Here is a 17,718-nt window from a genome sequence, read left to right as displayed (position 1 = left end):
CAGATCTGGCCCCATTATACTAGACAGGAAGACTAAAAGGTAGAAACAAAAACAGAAATTGCTGGAGAATCTCAGCAGGTCTGGCAATATTTGTGGAGAGAAGGCAGAGTTAACAGCTTGAGTCCAACACTTGAAGGAACACTAGACTCCAAACATTTACTCTGTTTTTGCTCCACAGATGCTACCAGGCCTTCTGAGTTTCTCCAGCAATTTCTGTTTTTGTTTCAGATTTCCAGCATCTGCAATATTGAAACACAATGGGAAAGAAACATTATTAGAATCTTGAAGACAGTCCTCAGAATATATAGCAGTCGTGGCAGGATTTCGACACATGTCTTGAGGGGGACAAGAAAGCTGAAAAAATAGGTGCCATTCTGTGAGGCATGTCTTCCATCTGCATCATCCTCAGCACTGGAGAGTGTGGAGTGGTGATACCCCTCAATCTAAAACAACTTGCCATCACCTCCCTCATTTAATCTCCAGACCTGTTTCAGGGCAATGAAGAACGAATGGGAGACTATGGGAATATCTTCACCAACTTCACCAACATATTTACCCTCCCATTGGGAAATGCTGATCACTTGCATGTCTTCATTTGAGTCTGTTTGCGTATTAACAATGTATCAAAAAAAAGACCTCCAAAAAGGCAGGTCAGTGTACTAGAAATGGCAAATGTACTGAGGAAAATGTGTTTGCATCCCAGAAGTGGCCCCCGAATAACAAAGTCCCTCTGTCGAAAACAGTAATTTCTTTCTCTGTACAAAGTGTACATTAGTCCTTAAATGGAGATGATTTAGACTAAGGGCAGCAAAACTCCTCCATCAGCCACAGTCCATTGCAATCTCTCACTCCAGCCAAGGTGATGTTTCATTCTTGAAGTTCTTCCCTTTTTCATTAGACCAGCAGGTTAGGTGATATCTAGTGGCATTATCGCTGCACCTTTTTGTTTGTATTCATTCACAGGATGTGGTGTCACTGGCCAGGCCAACATTTATTGCCCAATACTAATTGCCCAGAGAGCAGTTAAGTGTCAATCACATTGTATGGAAGTGGAGACACACATGCAGTGACCCAGGTTCAATCCCATCACAGCAAATGATGGAATTTGAATTCGATAAAATAAATCTGGAATTAAGAATCTAATGGCTTTGGTTCACTGCTGTCCTTTAGGAAGGGAAACTGCCACCCTTACTTGGTCTGGTCTACATGTGACTCCAGACCCACAGCAATGTGGTTGACCCTTAACTGCTTTCCAGGCAATAAGTACTGACCTAACCAGTGGCAGCCTCATCCATGAATAAAATAGGTGAGGAGAGGTGAATCAGTTCCTTTCTTTTCAACTTGGCATGGTGGCTCAGTGCTGCCTCATAGTGCCAGTGGATTGGAGACAGAAAGGACTGCAGATGCCGGAAGTCAGAGTCAATAAATGTAGAGCTGGAAAAACACCGCAGGTCAGACAGCATCCGAGGAGTAGGAAAGTCAACATTTCGAGCCAAGACCTTTTGTCAGGCCTGAAACATTGACTTGCCTAGTCCTCGGATGCTGTCTGACCTGCCGTGATTTTCCATTTATTGACTCACAGTGCCAGTTACCCGGGTTTGATTCCACCCTTGGGCGCTGTCTGTATGGAGTTTACACATTTTCCACATGTCTGAATGGGTTTCCTCCGTGTGCTCTGGTTTCCTCCCACAGTCCAAAGATGTGCAGGTTAGGTGGATTGGCCATGCTAAGTTGCCCATAGTGTCCAGGGATGTGCAGGCTACATGGATTAGCCATGGGAAATGCAGAGTTACAGGGATAGGGTGAGTCTGGGCAGGATGCTCTTCAGAGGATCGGTGTGGATTCAATGGGCCAAATGGTCTGTTTCCACACTGTAGGGAGTCTATGAACCAAACTATTATGTCTATGAACCCCCTTTGCTGGTCAGAACAAACATTTTTGAATTCTTTTAAGCATGCAGTTATATCACCTTTCAATTAAAATGTAGCACTAGTCAAAAATAAGGAGCTAATTACAATGTTTCTTGAGTCAAAGAGGAACTTTATTATTTTATTTTCTGAAGAAGGGCCCAGACCCGAAAAGTCAGCCTTCCTGCTCCTCTGATGCTGCCTGGCCTGCTGTGTTCATCCAGCTCGACACTTTATTACTTACTAACTCTGAGAAAAATAATTAAACATCCCATCAAACACAGGCAAAAATTCTAAAATGGGGAGAGTGTCTTATACAAAAGTAAGATCAAGAATAAACAGTTTTTTTAAATCCTTGAGGAATTAGGTTTTAACTGAAAACCTTGGTTATTTAGTTGTCATTTTGTATTCTCAGCTGCGAGGAACTTTATAGATAGCCCTTAGTTCTTGCCCAATGGATGGTTCTTTAATTTGCTTTATTTCTGGGCATTATTTTTCAGAGGGGTGAGAGAAATAGGGGCAGAAAGAGAAAACAAGACTTCCTTTTTGTTGTTATAAACTCTTCATTCTTCTTTCTCAGCTCTACCTCAAAAGCCATTGCCTGAAATGCAGTTTCTTGCTTTGTTAGGGGAGCTGGTGACAATGTCACTGGTCCAGTAATCCAGAACCCCAACTTAATGTTCTAAGGACATAGGTTCAAAACACACTGTGGTAGAATTCAATTTTTAAAAAAAAACTGGAATAAGGAGAAAAGCTACCCTAATGGCATGTGACTCCAGATACACAGCAACATGGCTGATTCTTAACTGCACTCTGGGAAAATAGGGAAGGGCAATAAATGCTGGCAATACCCACATCCTGTGGATGAATTTTAAAAAATGTCCATATTCAGCTTTATTGTTTTTTTTCCAAGCTAAATACTTTACAGGTAAATTTCCCAATGTTTGTAAACTCAAAAAAGGCTTAAACAGGAAATACAGATCGGAATGACTGTTTTCAGTTATTTTGAAGATGTTGATTTCAGTTCAGACTGGATCCTGTTTATTGACATGTTCACGGATTTGGCTCAATCTGGTCAGATGACCACTGCAGCCATCTTAAATCAGTGTTTTCTATTTTTGAAATCATTCTTGTCCATGAAAAGTCCCAAGTATTAATGTGCGATGATGATAACTGAAAAATTGCTAGTCCACTTCTATACTGTCACAACATGTATTTTGCCAGAAACAAAAACAGAAATTGCTGGAAAAGCTCAGCAGGTCTGGCAGCATCTGTGGAGAGAAATCAGAGTTAACATTTCAGGTCAAGTGATTCTTCCTCAGAATGTATCTTGCCAGGTCTTCTTTGGCTGACTCTGTCTTCTTTTCCCGTCTGGTGGTATCCATTCTAAAGAGGGAAGAGGTTTATGCTATTTTTCACGTAAAATACTAGCTTCTCAAATTAGTGACAATCCTTGGTCCTCCTCATACACAAGGAAAAAGAACAGAACTTTCCTTGAATGATCGGTTCTGATTACAGAATTTCTTCTTACCATCTTCACCTGATCAGAAAGACATAATAGCTTCCCAGATTGAGCCACGGTTATATTTGCCGCAAGGGCTCAAAGACACCGTGGGATCACAACCTCCATATTTAAAGAAGTGAGTGATTCACCTCCTGACTCCTTAAAGCATTTCACCTATCTACACTGCCCAGAAAGGTAAGGCTAGCCAATACATGGGATCACTGGGGAGGAGACGATGGCCTAGTGGTATTAACACTGGACTGTTAATCCAGATACCCAGCTAATGTTCTGGGGACCTGGGTTAGAATCCCCCCATAGCAGATGGTGGAATTTCAATTCAATAAATATGTGGAATTAAGAGTCTAATGATGACTGTGATACCTTTGCCAATTATTGGAAAAACCCATCTGGTTCACTAATGTCCTTTAGGGAAGGAAACTGCCATCTTTACCTGGTCTGGCCTACATGTGACTCCAGACCCACAGCAATGTGGTTGACTCTGAACTGCCCTCTGGGCAATTAGGGGTGGGCAAAAAATGCTGCCTAGCCAGTGACGTCCTCATCCTGTTAAAGAATAAAGAAAAAAAAAGTAACTCAGTTGGTAGTACACCTGCCTCTGCATCTCACGGTCCCAAGTTCACACTCCACTTCAGAACTTGAGTGCAGAAATCAAGGCAGAGAGAGTACTGTTAACCAGATGAAAAGTTAATCTGAAACCCCATTGCCTGCTTGATGGGAGACGTAGGCGTTGCACTGTTTTGAATAAGAACAGCTGGTGGTGTCCAGGGCCTGTGCAATATTTATCCTTCAATCAATATCATGTTTAAAAAAATAATCTGGCCATTATGATATTGCCATGTGTGGGAGTTTGTTGAGCACAAATTGGCTACAGCATTTTCTGCATTACAGCAATGGCTACACTCCCAGAAAGTACTTCACTGGTTGTAAAATCCTTTGCAGAGTCAAATGGTGATGAAAATCATCTTGTTGCTAATCTGCCTTGGAAATATATTCAGCTTCCTTCATTATTTCTGGATCAAAATCCTGGAACTCTCTCCCTCAGAGCACTCCTAGTGTGCCTACACCAGGCACCCTGCAGTGATTCAAGAAGGTGCCTCACTCACCACCACCCTCCGAAGGAGACTAAAGAATGGACAATAATGCTAGCCTTGTCATTGATGCTGCATCCCGTGAATGTATTAGAAAAAATTAAAGACTATAGTGTATATATGGGCACTTTGGAATGTTGCAGTATAAAAAAATTAATTTTTGGAATATTCACATAACGGTTCCCATGACCTGTCTGGCCTAATCCAGTGAAGTTTCTCAAACGTAAGAAAGCAGGAGAACTAAAGTGTGGTGAATTGTTTGTGTTCTTAGTACACAATTGGCTCTACTGAAAGCAAATGAACTTGATAAAGTACTTCTGCTTTTGTGCTCGTGTGGTGTGATTGTGAAGCTTTCAAAAACCATAAGGTTTAGCTGAATTAAAATACTTCTATGTAAGATGCTCATCTTATGAAAGGTTGTTGTGTATTCTTGATTACATTAGAGGAAATTTGTAAAGGAAATTGCAAAACAACTGCCAGTTCTTTTGAGAATGTAAGGGTTCTTACATTTCATATGTTCTAAGAACCAAACATTTTTTCATGCATCCTTTTTGAATACCACAATAAAGCAGCCCATAGAATGATTGTACACAGTGTACATACAAACTACCCGCTATGTGTGTGTTGGAATGGGAAGAACCACTGGTCTTCAATATCTGAAATGTATCTGAAGCAGAGGTGTTAATCATGTGGGTAACTTCGCGAAATGAGGTGGCCTTTTACAATCTCACAATTCCCAGAAGTTTCAAATCCTTCCACTTTCTGTTCTCGTTTTCAGCTAAAATGCAAGAGAGGTAACAAAAATGTGATGGTGTCATTTGTCTTATTTTCCATAGTAAGTTGTACCTTGTTAATGGACCAAGATGAAATTAGGTCACAGAAAGTTCATGTGGAACATTAACCTATCTTGTTGTTTCTATTAATGGGAAGTACGCATTTCAGGCCAGGCCATCCCTAATTGTCCTGGAATGGTGGTGATGAACTGTCTTTGTCCTTGGGATGAATACCGATAGGAAGGGATTCGACCCAGTGGCAGTGAAGAAATGGAGATGTAGTTACAAGTCAGGATAATGTGTAACTTGGGAGGGAACTTGCAGGAAGTGCGTTCCCATTTCACCTATTGCCCTTCTTGGTAGCAGAGGTCTCAAGTTTGGAAAGTGCAGTCAAAGAGCCCTGTGTGAATTGCTGCAGTGTATCCTATAGATGATACATACTGCTGTCACTGTGTATCAAAGGTAAAGGGAGTGAATGTTGAGGGTGGTGGATGGCGTGCCCATCAAGAAGGCTGATTTGTCCTGGCTGACACATAGAAACATAGAAAATAGGAACAGGAGTAGGCTATTCAAACCTTTGGGCCAGCCACACCATTCAACATGATAATGGCTAATCATTCAACTCACTTTCCCTCATGCCTTTGATCCCTTTAGCCTGAACTATATCTATCTCCTTCTTGAAAATATTCAATGTTTTAGCCTCAATTACTTTCTGTAGCAGAGATTTCCACGGGTGCACCATTCTCTGGGTGAAGAAATTTCTCCTTATCTCAGGTCTAAATGGCCTACCCTTTATTTTTAGATCATGACACTTGGTTCTGGACTCCCTCGTCATTGGGAACATCTTCCTGCATTTACCCTGTGTAATTCTGTTGGAATTTTATAATATTCTATGAGATTCCCCATCCCCTCCTGCCATTCTCCTAAACTCCAGTGAATATAGCCCTAACTGATCCAGTCTGTCTTCATACATCAATCCTGCCATTCTAGTCTGATAAATCCTTTTTTACAGTCCTTCCATAACCAGAACATCCCTCCTCAGGTAAGAAGACCAAACTGCAGACAATAATCAAGATGTGGCCTGACCAAGGCTCTGTACAATTGCAGAAAGTCATCCTTGTTCCTGTACTCAAGTCCTCTCACAATGATGGCCAACAACTTCACCTGCATGTTTATTTTCAGTGACTGGGGTACGAGGACAGTCAGGTCTCAGTATACTCCCCTTATCCCAATCTATTGCCATTAAGATAATAATCCGCCTTCGGGTTTTTGGTACCAAATTAGATAACTTCATATTTATCCACATTATATTCCATTTGCCATGCATTTACCCACTAACTCAACTTGTCTAAGACCATAAGATATAGGAGCAGAATTAGGCCATTCAATCATGGTTGATACGTTTCACCTGCCTTCTCTCTGTAACCCTTGATCCCTTTACTAATCAAGTATCTATCTCTGTCTTAAAGACACTCAATGACTTGGCCTCCACAGCCTTCTGGGCAATGAGTTCCACAGATTCAGCACTTTCTGACTGAAGAAATACCTCCTCATCTCAGTTCTGAAGATTTGTCCCTTCACTCTAAGTCTGTGCCCTCAGCTCTAGTGAAAACATCTTCTCCATTCATGGCTCAGCCACTCAACCATCACCATCAAGCCAGGAAATCAACTCTGGTTCAATGGAGAGTGCAGGAGGGCATGCCAGGAGCAGCACTATGCACATCAAAAAATGAGATGTTAACCTGCTGAAGCTACCAAACAGCATAAGCAGCAAGTGACAGTCACAGCTCAGTGATATCATAACCAATGAATTAAATCAAAATTCTGCCACATCCAGTAGTGAATGGTGGTGGACAATTAAACAACTCACTGGAGGAGGAGGCTGCACAAATATCCCCATCCTCAATGATGGAAGAGCCCAGCACATCAGTGCAAAAGATAAGGCTGAAGCATTCACAGTAATCCTCAGCCAAAAGTGCCGAGTGGATGATCCATTTTTGTCTCCTCTAGTGGACTCCAGCGTCGCAGATATCAGTCTTCAGGAAATTCAATTCATTCCACATTCATGGGATGTGGATGTCGCTGCCAGGGAAGATCATGGCCTAGTGGTATTATCGCTGGACTGTTAATCCAGAGACCCTAGTAGTGTTGTGGGGATCCAGGTTTGAATCCTGCCATAGTAGATGATGAAAGTTGAATTCAATAAACACCTGGAATTAAGAGTCTAATGGTGACCATAAATCCATTGCCAATTGTCAGAAAACCCTATCTGGTTCACTAATCTCTGTTAGGGAAGGAAACTGCCATCCTTACCTCATCTGACCTACATGTGACTCCAGATCCACAGCAATACGATTGACTGTTAACTGTAACGGAGGCAATTAGGGATGGGCAATAAATGTTGGCCTAGCCAGCAATCTGTGAATGAATAAAAAAAAATTGTTGCTCTTGAAAAGATGATGGTGAGCTGCTTTCTTAAACAGCTGCAGTCCATGTGCTGTGGATTGACCCATAATGTCCTTAGGGAGGGAATTCCAGCATTTCGACCCAGCAACAGTGAAGGAACGGCCACATATTACCAGTTCAGTATGGTGAGTGGCTTGGAGAGGAACTTGAAGATGGTGGTGTTCCCCTATATCTGCTGCCCTTGACCTTCTAGATGGAATTGGTCGTGGGTTTGGAACGTGCTTGAGGATCTTTAGTGAATTTCTGCAGTGCATCTTGTAGATAGTACACACTGCGGCTACTGAGCGTCCGTGGTGGGGGGAGTGGATGTTTGTGGATATGGTGGCAATCAAGTGGGTTGCTTCGTCCTGGACGGTGTCAAACTTCTTGAGAGTCGTCGGACCTGCACCCATCTAGGCAAGTGGGGAGTATTCCATCACACTCCTCACTTGTGCCATGTAGATGTGTATATACTGCGGGGAGTCAGGAATGAAGATTCAGCATCGACAATACCTTTAAACGTCAAGAGCTTATGGTTTGATTCCCTACTGCTGAATAAGGTCATTGCCTATGACTTGCATGGCACAAATTTTATTTGTCATTAATCAGTCCAAGCTTAGATGTTGTCCAGGGTTTGCTACATTTGGACACAGACTATTTTAGTACCTGAGGAGGCACAAATGGTGCTGAACATTGAACAATCATTGTTGAACATCTCCATTTCTGCCGTTATGATGGAAGGAAGGTCATTGATGAAGTAGCTGAAGATGGTTGGGCCTCAGGCACTCCTCTGAGAATCTCCTATTGATCCAGATCACTCTTTCTGTGCTGTAAAACTTGATAGGGTTCTATGTACTCTTGGGTTCTTAACATTTATTACTCGGTCTGTTTAATTTCTAGTTTAGTATTTACTTTTTTTATCTGTATTTGAGAAATTATCAATTCCCCAACTTTCCCGTGAGACACAGTGGCAGGGTCAAGAGGACGTTCTTTCATTGTGTTCTTCCTTTTAAGAGTAGTGGAAGAAATTGATGATTGGTAAGCCCACATGCAAGCATTCTGCACACTCTCACAAATAACATCATGCCAAAGTATATGGGCTGAAACACTCCTACATACATTTTCCAGGAGACAATTCCCATAGACACTCCATGCTCCAAAATAGACTCTTAACCCATTTCCACCACTTTATCCCTTGGCTAGTTGCTGAGGTCACAACTGTCGAAAATGCCACTCTCTATGCTCAGTGCAGTTAGATTTGTTGGTCAAGGTAGACCTTCCATATTAGGATGGGTTTCCTCTTGAGAACAGGCTGGCTTCTGTCTCAGTTCCCTCTCTTGATGCCCTTGGCTTCAATGGACATGTTCACTTTTCAGAGCAATTAAAATCCCCCAGATGCGTTTCAGGAGCTATTATCAAATACAGTTTGATACCAAGCCACAGAAGAAAATATTGAGACAAATGACCAAACACATGGTCAGAGAGGTAGGTTTAAAACTGTGTCTTCAAGGAAGATAGAGTGGTAGAAAAGTGGAATGAATTAAGGAAAGAATTCTAATGCATCAGACAGCTGAAGGTACAATCGCTAATGGTGGAATAACTAAAGTGACTAAGTTACATAAAACAGCATAATTGGGGGAGTGCAGATACCTTGCAGGATGTGGGTCTGAGGAAAATTACAGAGATAGAAGGGTTGAGGCCATGGAACTATTTGAAAACAAGTATTTCATTTTTAATGTCAAGATGTTGCTGGAATGACAGCCAATTTAGGTAAGCAGGCCCAATGATGATAGGTAAACTGAACTCGGTGAAATTTAGGACATGGGCAGCATAGAGGAAAGAATAAGGAAAATGGCTTTATAGTTGCCAAAAGATGGACCAAAGAATTAGTGCATCGATCCAGCTACTGCAGTTGGCATCCTCACATCTACCAGAGATGCTAGTGTTATGGGCCAGACCAAAACCCCTTCAAATATCATGGAGATAGCCTAGACCCTAACTTTTTCTTATTTAAAGTGTCAGGAGCTGTATTCAGGATGTAATTTGATTGGTTACACTAATTGACTTCAAGCGAAACACACTTTATTCTTACTGTACAATTAAAATACAGATAAAAGAAAGAAGAATAGATATGACTTCAACTCTATTGGAAAACTTAACAAAATTACAGATTATATAAGAACCAATTATTTAAGTAGTAAACCGTGACTGTTCCAATCTAGTAAGATCCCATAAACACACGCTTAGCAAAGGCAAATTCAGTAAAACAAATTGTCTCATATGTGATTCTGGTGGTAGGAAGAGAACCCAAGCTTTTAGCTGGATCAGAAAGAAAGCAGCTCCAAAACCCCAGCAACTGCTAAAAGCTAAACTAAAACTCTGGTTCTATGGGAGCCTGACTCCACCCATTCATGTTGCTTCCATTGTTCCAATTTTTAAAAAAAAACCCAAGGCCTCACAAACTGTTTAATTTATTGGCTTGGAGCAGACCACTCAGTACCTCTGTCTCAATCTCTCTTCATAAAAGAAAAGACAAACTACACCTCTTAAACCCATAACATAGTCACACTGGACACACATAAAACAATACTTTAGGTGGGGTATTTTTATGGATGTCCAGTCTTAAAAATCTTAATTTGGCATTTATGTTTGCTGGGCTCCATAATTTGGGAGAATAGCTTATAGGTATGGTTGAAATGGTGAGATTGGTGGCAGGCTGAAATGGTAAAAAGATTTGCGTTTCTGTATATAAGTAACAGTGTGGGAAACCTCAAAAATCAGTCAAAATCTCAGATGGATATTCCTCATTGGTATCACCACCTGGGCATTACTCAATCAGTTGGTGGAATTCACTGAGAAAAAACACCAACTGGTGGGGATCACACAGCTGTAATGGAACTGATCCAACTTTCCTCCATGTGCAAATATTTCGAAACTACATCCGCACCCAGGTCTGAAAATATCAACCACTAATTAAAAGTTATTCAACAATCTTGGCTTAAAAAGTTTTGGATAAGACCACAATGGTCATAATTCTCACATGCCCAGGTAGTTAATTTTTATTGGTCAGGGTCAAAAGAGCCGTATGTGTTTGTCATTTGCGAGTTAATTACTATATTAATCTCGTGGACATTCACACTGTTAGCCTGTTGCACAACCTCAGTCTACAATGGCAAACATAGTATGTAGAAACTCACTGCAGCAAAAGGATTTTGTCATTTTGACATGACTGCTTTATTTGCAAAGGAGTGGTATTTAGGCAGGGACTTAAGCTGCTTTTGATGCTTGGCCTCAAAGCTCATTATTCAGATGAAAGGGACTGGATTGCATTTTAAATATCCTTAATCTTAAGAGGTATAGACTGCTAAAAAAAACAGGCTTACTTTCCTGTGGGCTAACTTTCTATGTGCATTGCATGTGTACAACTAAGTCTCCCTGAGCATCAACACTTACAAGTTATTCACCTTTCAAAAAAATAAGGGACCTCTTTATTTGCAGTTCAGAGGAAATGTCAATGCCATCTGCTTGCGCTTTCAAAATAGCACTTAGAATGGAAACTCCTGACACTCGTGCCAGCAAGTTAAATGCCACATTTCCAATGACTCCAGAGTAGACAGAATCACTTAATCAGGGTTGGATTGGTGCTAAAGATAAATCATAGTTCAAGCTATGTGTTTCTGTAGAACGTTAAGTGTGATAATTAAATGGAATAGAACAATTTAGCAAAGTGTTGATGGAAACCAGTTAGTGCTGCTAGATAATGCTGCAGGAGAAGACAAAAGGGCCACAAGAGATATTACAGTGCTGTGAGGAATCAACTGGAAAAAAATCTCTGAAATTGAAATACTGATTTTTGGTGGCAGGCTGGTGGGTAGGTATAAAAGAAGAGCGGGGCAGATGGCTAAATTCAAACAGCAAGAAACAACATGATTGGGAACTTCACCATGCTTTACAATTTAAAGCAGTCAGTATCCAGTTTGCCTGAAGTTTGTATTGTTTTTGATACATGAATCAGATCAAGCTAATGATGATCAATCTTGTGGAAGAGGAGCTGGATACAGAACACAGGGACTATGCCGAACAGTGGGAAGCCTCTTGAACAAAAGAACCTGACACAGTCAGGATTACAGCCAATCTTAAAATGTAACACAACTAAACTGCTTGATAGAGTTTAAAAGAGCCACCTGGAGAGTGAAAAGTCAAACACATTTTTCCATGTGTGAGAACACATCACTGGGGAAGGGTTAAAATCAATTTTAAAAGTCTTTCTGTCAAATGTGACAATGCTGGGTGCCAAAATGACATATTGGTGTCAGCAAATCACAGTGGTTACAGTAATGAAAGAAGAAACTTATATATCACATTTCACAACCTTCAAGACATCCCAAGGCACCTCAAATCCATTATGGAATGTCTGTGTTATAACATGGGAAACACCAATTTGCACCCAGCAAGGTTTTACAAACAGCAATGTATGAATGACTAGATAATTTGCTTCAGTGATGTGGGACTGTACTCATTGGGAGTATGTGGTCTGAATGGTCTACTTCTGCTTCTACATCTTACTGTGTCATGTGGTTAACAGTTTGGCAAAACACCAGCAGTAATCCCTCCCTCTTCTTCAAACACAACTGCCTAGTGTTTTCCTGCCCACCTGAGAAAGCAGCCAGAGCCTGAATTTTTGGGACCATCTGAAGTCGGGAATGAGGTTGCATAACAGTTGAAATGTGGTATTCCTGGTGGTGGCAGTAATCAACAGGGGAAGGTCAGGGAAGGAATATCCTCCCAGTTGTGTCCAAGTAACCATGCTTAAAAACTTATCAAGCATTTAGGTGTAAACCTTTCAAGCAGGGAACAGGTTACACACAATTTCAGAAACTGGTCAGCTGAAGGGAGATGGGTAGCAAGTGGGTATCCAGCTTTAGCTGCTTCAGGACATTACCTCAGTTCTGTAAGATGATCATCAGGCCAGGCAAAGGGAGACTCAGAACTTGGTAAGAGGTGTCCTTGAGGCTGCACAGTTACAGGGAGAAGGAATGTTCAGCACTCAGGCTTTGAAAGTATCAACAGTTTGTGGAGGGCTGAAAACACCTGTCCAGAAGGTGCTGGCAATAGGAGCATAACCATCAGTGGCGATATGGAGTACCGTGTGCAGGAACAGCAGAACGCCAGCATCAGGAGGACTCAGTAGAGGAAAAGCCTATTCATTTCAGGATGGACATGGCTTCACAAGGACAGAGGGCATTACGTTTGCTACCATCACTGGATTCCCCAAAGTGCAAGGCATCATTGCTTTCACCCATGTGACTACCAAATAATTCACCAATTGGTGAGATCCATCAAGAGGAAGGGTTTCCACTCTCTCAATGTTAGATTGGTTCGTGACCACAAACTGCCTTGACCGCATCATCCTCCACCAAACCAGAACTCAGACCAGCGTCGATCTTCAATCCAATCTCCAATGTTTGTGAATGGATCCCAAAAGATGAGGGAAATCCTTGAAGATCTGAATTCCTGATCTGTCCACAAGAGTCCCAGTCTGAGGCTTGGGAATTTGGGGGAGGGTGTGGTGGTAGGGAGGTGAGGGGATGATACAGCCCAATATCACCTACTGACCAAAGCAAGCAGGAAGCAAAGTTCTAGGTCAAGCAATGAAATGAAGTATTGTCCTGCCCTGGGCACCAGGCCTCCAGCTCCAAAGATGTTGTGAAACTAGAAAGGTTTCAGAAAAAATTATAAGGATGTTGCCATGGTTAGAGGATTTGAACTATGGGGAGAGGCTGATTAGGCTAGGGCTGTTTTCCCTGGAGCATTGGAGGCTGAGGGGTGACCTTATAGAGGTTTATAAAATTATGAGAGACCTGGATAGGGTAAATAGCCAAGGTCTTTTTCTCGGGTTGGGGGAGTCCAAAACTAGAGGTAATAGGTTTAAGGTGAGAGGGGGAAGATATAAAAGGGACTTAAGGTAAACTTTTTCATGCACAGGGTGGTTCATGTATGGAATGAGCTGCCAGAGGAAGTGGTGGAGGCTGGTACAATTACAACATTTAAAAGGAATCTGGATGGGTATATGAATAGGAAGGATTTAGAGAGATATGGGCCAAATGCTGGCAAATGGGACTAGATTTATACAGGATATCTGGTCGGCATAGATGAGTTGGACTGAAGGGTCTGTTTTTGAGTTGTACATCTCTATGACTCTATGATTCTAAGTGAAATTTCCCCTGTGTGCAGTGGATAGTTTTGACACAAACAGCAGCTTCAGTGTTAGCTGTGGTAGAATTCTAATGAGTCTCTCAATTCATCTGATCTGCCCCCATTCCTATCCCCATTGGCTTCTAATTGGTCAGGAAATTCAGTCATTTCCCTATGGATGGGGAATTGGGGGATTCTGATGCTGTTTCCCATGTCTAAGACAAAAGTTCATCCCAGGGTCCTGGTTTGGTGTCTCATCGAATATATTTCTTACTATTGTGTGGTACTCTTTCAGTGCTGCATTGGAATGCCAGGTAGATTATTTGCTCAGTTTTCTAAAGCAGAACTTTAACCCACACCCTCCTAACTCCACTGAGCCAAATTTGGCACATATACTGCTGAAGGATTGCCACAGAGAAGAGTGGAATGGTCAAGAAGTAGCAGTGGACCTATCATGGGGAAGAAGATTCCATGATGTTCTTTTTTTCCATTTATTCCTTTTGGGGGATACGGGCGTCACTGCCTGGGCCAGTATTTATTGCCCGTCCCTAGTTGCCCTTGAGAAGGTGGTGGTGAGCTGCCTTTTTGAATCTTTGCAGTCCACCTGCTGTAGATTGCCCCACAATGCCATTGGGGAGGGAATTCCAGGATTTTGACCCAGCCACAGTGAAGGAATGATAATATATTTCCAAGTCACAATGGTGAGTGGCTTGGAGGGGAACTTGAAAATGGTGGTGTTTCCATATGTCTCGCTGCCCTTGTCCTTCAAAATGGAAGTTGGTTTGGAAGGTGCTGCCTGGGGATCTTTGGTGAATTTCTGCAGTGCATCTTGTAGATAGTACACACTGCTGCTACTGAGCGTCGGTGGTGGAGGGAGTGGATGCTTGTGGATGTAGTGCCAGTCAAGTGAGCTGCTTTTGTCCTGGATGGTGTCAAGCTTCTTGAGTGTTGTTGGGGCTGCACTCATCCAGGCAAGTGGGGAGTATTCCATTACACTCCTGACCTGTGCCTTGTAGATGGTGGACAGGCTTTTGGGAGTCAGCAGGTGAGTTACTCACCAAAGTTTTCCTAGCTTCTGACCTGTTCTTATAGCCACTGTATTTATGGGGTGAGTCCAGTTGAATTTCTGGTCAATTATAACTCCCAGGATGTTAATAGTGGTGGATTCAGTGATGGTAACACCATTGAATGTCAAGGGATGGTGGTTAGATTGTCTCTTATTGGTGATGGCCATAGCCTGGCATTTGTTTTGTGCGGATGTTGCTTGCCACTTGTCAGCCCAAGCCTGGATATTGTCCAGATCTTGTTGCATTTGGACAGTGACAGCTTCAGTATCTGAGAGTCACAAATGGTGCTGAACATTGTGCAGTCATCGATGTACATCCCCACTTCTGACCTGATGATGGAGGGAAGGTCATTGATGAAGCAGGTGAAGATGGTTGGGCCGAGGACACTACCATGAGGAACTCCTGCAGAGATGTCTTGGAGCTGAGATGATTGACCTCCCACAACCACAACCATCTTTCTATGTGTCAGGTATGACTCCAACCATTGGAGAGTTTGCCCCCTGATAGCCATTGATTCCAGTTCCACTAGGGTTCCTTGATGCCACACTTGGTCAAATGCAGCTTTGATTTCAAGGTCTGTCACTCTCACCTAACCTCTGGAATTCAGCTCTTTTGTCCATGTTTGAACCAAGGCTGTAATGAGATCAGGAGCTGAGTGGCCCTGGCAGAAACTAAACTGGGCGTCACTGAGCAGGTTATTGCTGAGCAGGTGCTGCTTGATAGCACTGTTGATGACCATCTTCCACCATTTTATTGATGATCAACAGTTGACTGATGGGGTGGTATATGGCTGGGTTGGATTTGTCCTGATTTTTATCTAGAAGACATACTTGTGCAATTTTCCACATTGCTGGGTAGATATCAGTGTTGTAACTGTACTGGAACAGCTTGGCTAAGGCAGTGGCAAGTTCTGGAGCACAAGTCTTCAGTACTATTGCCGAAATGTTGTCAGGGCTCATAGCCTTTGTAATATCTAGTGTCTCCAACTGTTTCTTGATATCATGTGGAGTGAATTGAATTGGCTGAAGACTGGAATCCTGAGGACCACTGGAGGAGGTCGAGATGGATCATCCACTCGGCACTTCTGGCTGAAGATTGCTGTGAATGCTTCAACCTTATCTTTTACACTAATGTGCTGGGCTCTTCCATCATTGAGGATGGGGATATTTGTGGAGCCTTCTCCCCCATTGAGTTGTTTAATCGTCCACCACCATTCATGACTGGATATGGCAGGACTGCAGAGCATGGATCTGATCCGTTGGTTGTGGGATCGCATAGCTCTGTCTATCACTTGCTTCTTATGTTGCTTAGCGTGCAAGTAGTCCAGTTTGTTGACTTCACCAGGTTGACATCTCATGTTCAGGTATGCCTAGTGTTGCTCCTGGCATGCCCTCCTGCACTCTTCGTTGAACCAGGGTTGATCCCCTGGCTTGGTGGTAAAATGGTTGAGTGGGGGATATGCTGGGCCATGAAGTTACTGGTTGTGCTGGAATACAGTTCTTCTGTTGTTGATGGCCCACAGCGTCTCATGGATGGCCAGTCTTGAATTGCTAGATCTGTTCGAAGACTGTCCCAATTAGCATGGTGATAGTACCACCCAACACGATGGGGGTTATACTCAATGTGAAGGTGGGACTTCATCTCCACAAGGACTGTGCAGTGATCACTCTTATCGATACTGTCATGGACAGATGCATCCACAGCTGGCAGATTGGCAAGGAAGAGGTCAAGCTTGTTTCTCGTCATATTGATTCCCTCACCACTGGCTGCAGACCCAGTCTAGCAGCTATGTCTTCCTTGGGGATGGTGATTGGGTGAGATGATATCTAAGTTTTCCATGTGGCGACTTATGTGTTAGATCTTCTTTACACCTTGGTCCTCTTCAGTCTGGTGTAGAAACTCACCCTGTTCAAGCCCAAGTTAAAATGTCATTGCGTACCAAATAACAATCATCATGCCTCAATGAAGCCAAGGCATTTCAACTATCTACATACACCTATTAGGGTAGGGTGTGTTGTAATTCTACGGCTTCCACTCTCAAAGTTTTGTAACAAGCGGTCTCATTATAAGTTTATAGAAAGTGTCCTTTGTCCTCTATAGAATCTGTTTAACCTAAGAATTGAAAGAAAACTTCTAAAAAGAAGCATAAACTCTATTTAATATATAAAATTAAGACATTTTCCAGGGTAGCATGGCCCTTGTATTTTACAAGTAGTGTTGTTTTAGCAGGTGGGTGGTGCTGGAAGCAGTGTGTATAATTTTGAATGTTTTGCTTGCACCCTGTAACTTATTTGAGGAATTCTGGCAGATCTGTAGTTGGTGCTATGGTAGACCATCTGTGACTTATTTCATGACTGGAGGGGTACTGATTAATCATAAGAAAAGAACGTTTAGGAAATTAGAACACTGAGCAATTTTTCCACTGAAGTAATTTAAATAACAATCTATCTAGTATGATACAATTCTGATGTAAGGATACAATAGCATAATGTTTACATTACAGGACTGGTGATCCAGCGGTCTACACTAATGATCCAGAGACTTAAGTACAAATCCCACCACAGCAACTGGAGGATTTAAACTCAGATTAATTAAACAAATCTGAAATAAAAGGCTAGAGATAGTAGGAACTGCAGATGCTGGAGAATCTGAGATAACAAGGTGTAGAGCTGGATGAACACAGCAGGCCAAGCAGCATCACAGGAGCAGGAAGGCTGA

This window comes from Rhincodon typus, chromosome 1 (assembly GCF_021869965.1).
Source record: "Rhincodon typus isolate 14 chromosome 1, sRhiTyp1.1, whole genome shotgun sequence".
NCBI classification, from domain to species: Eukaryota; Metazoa; Chordata; class Chondrichthyes; order Orectolobiformes; family Rhincodontidae; genus Rhincodon; species Rhincodon typus.
The sequence above is the reverse complement of the archived record's forward strand: the minus strand, read 5'-3'. Positions refer to the sequence as shown.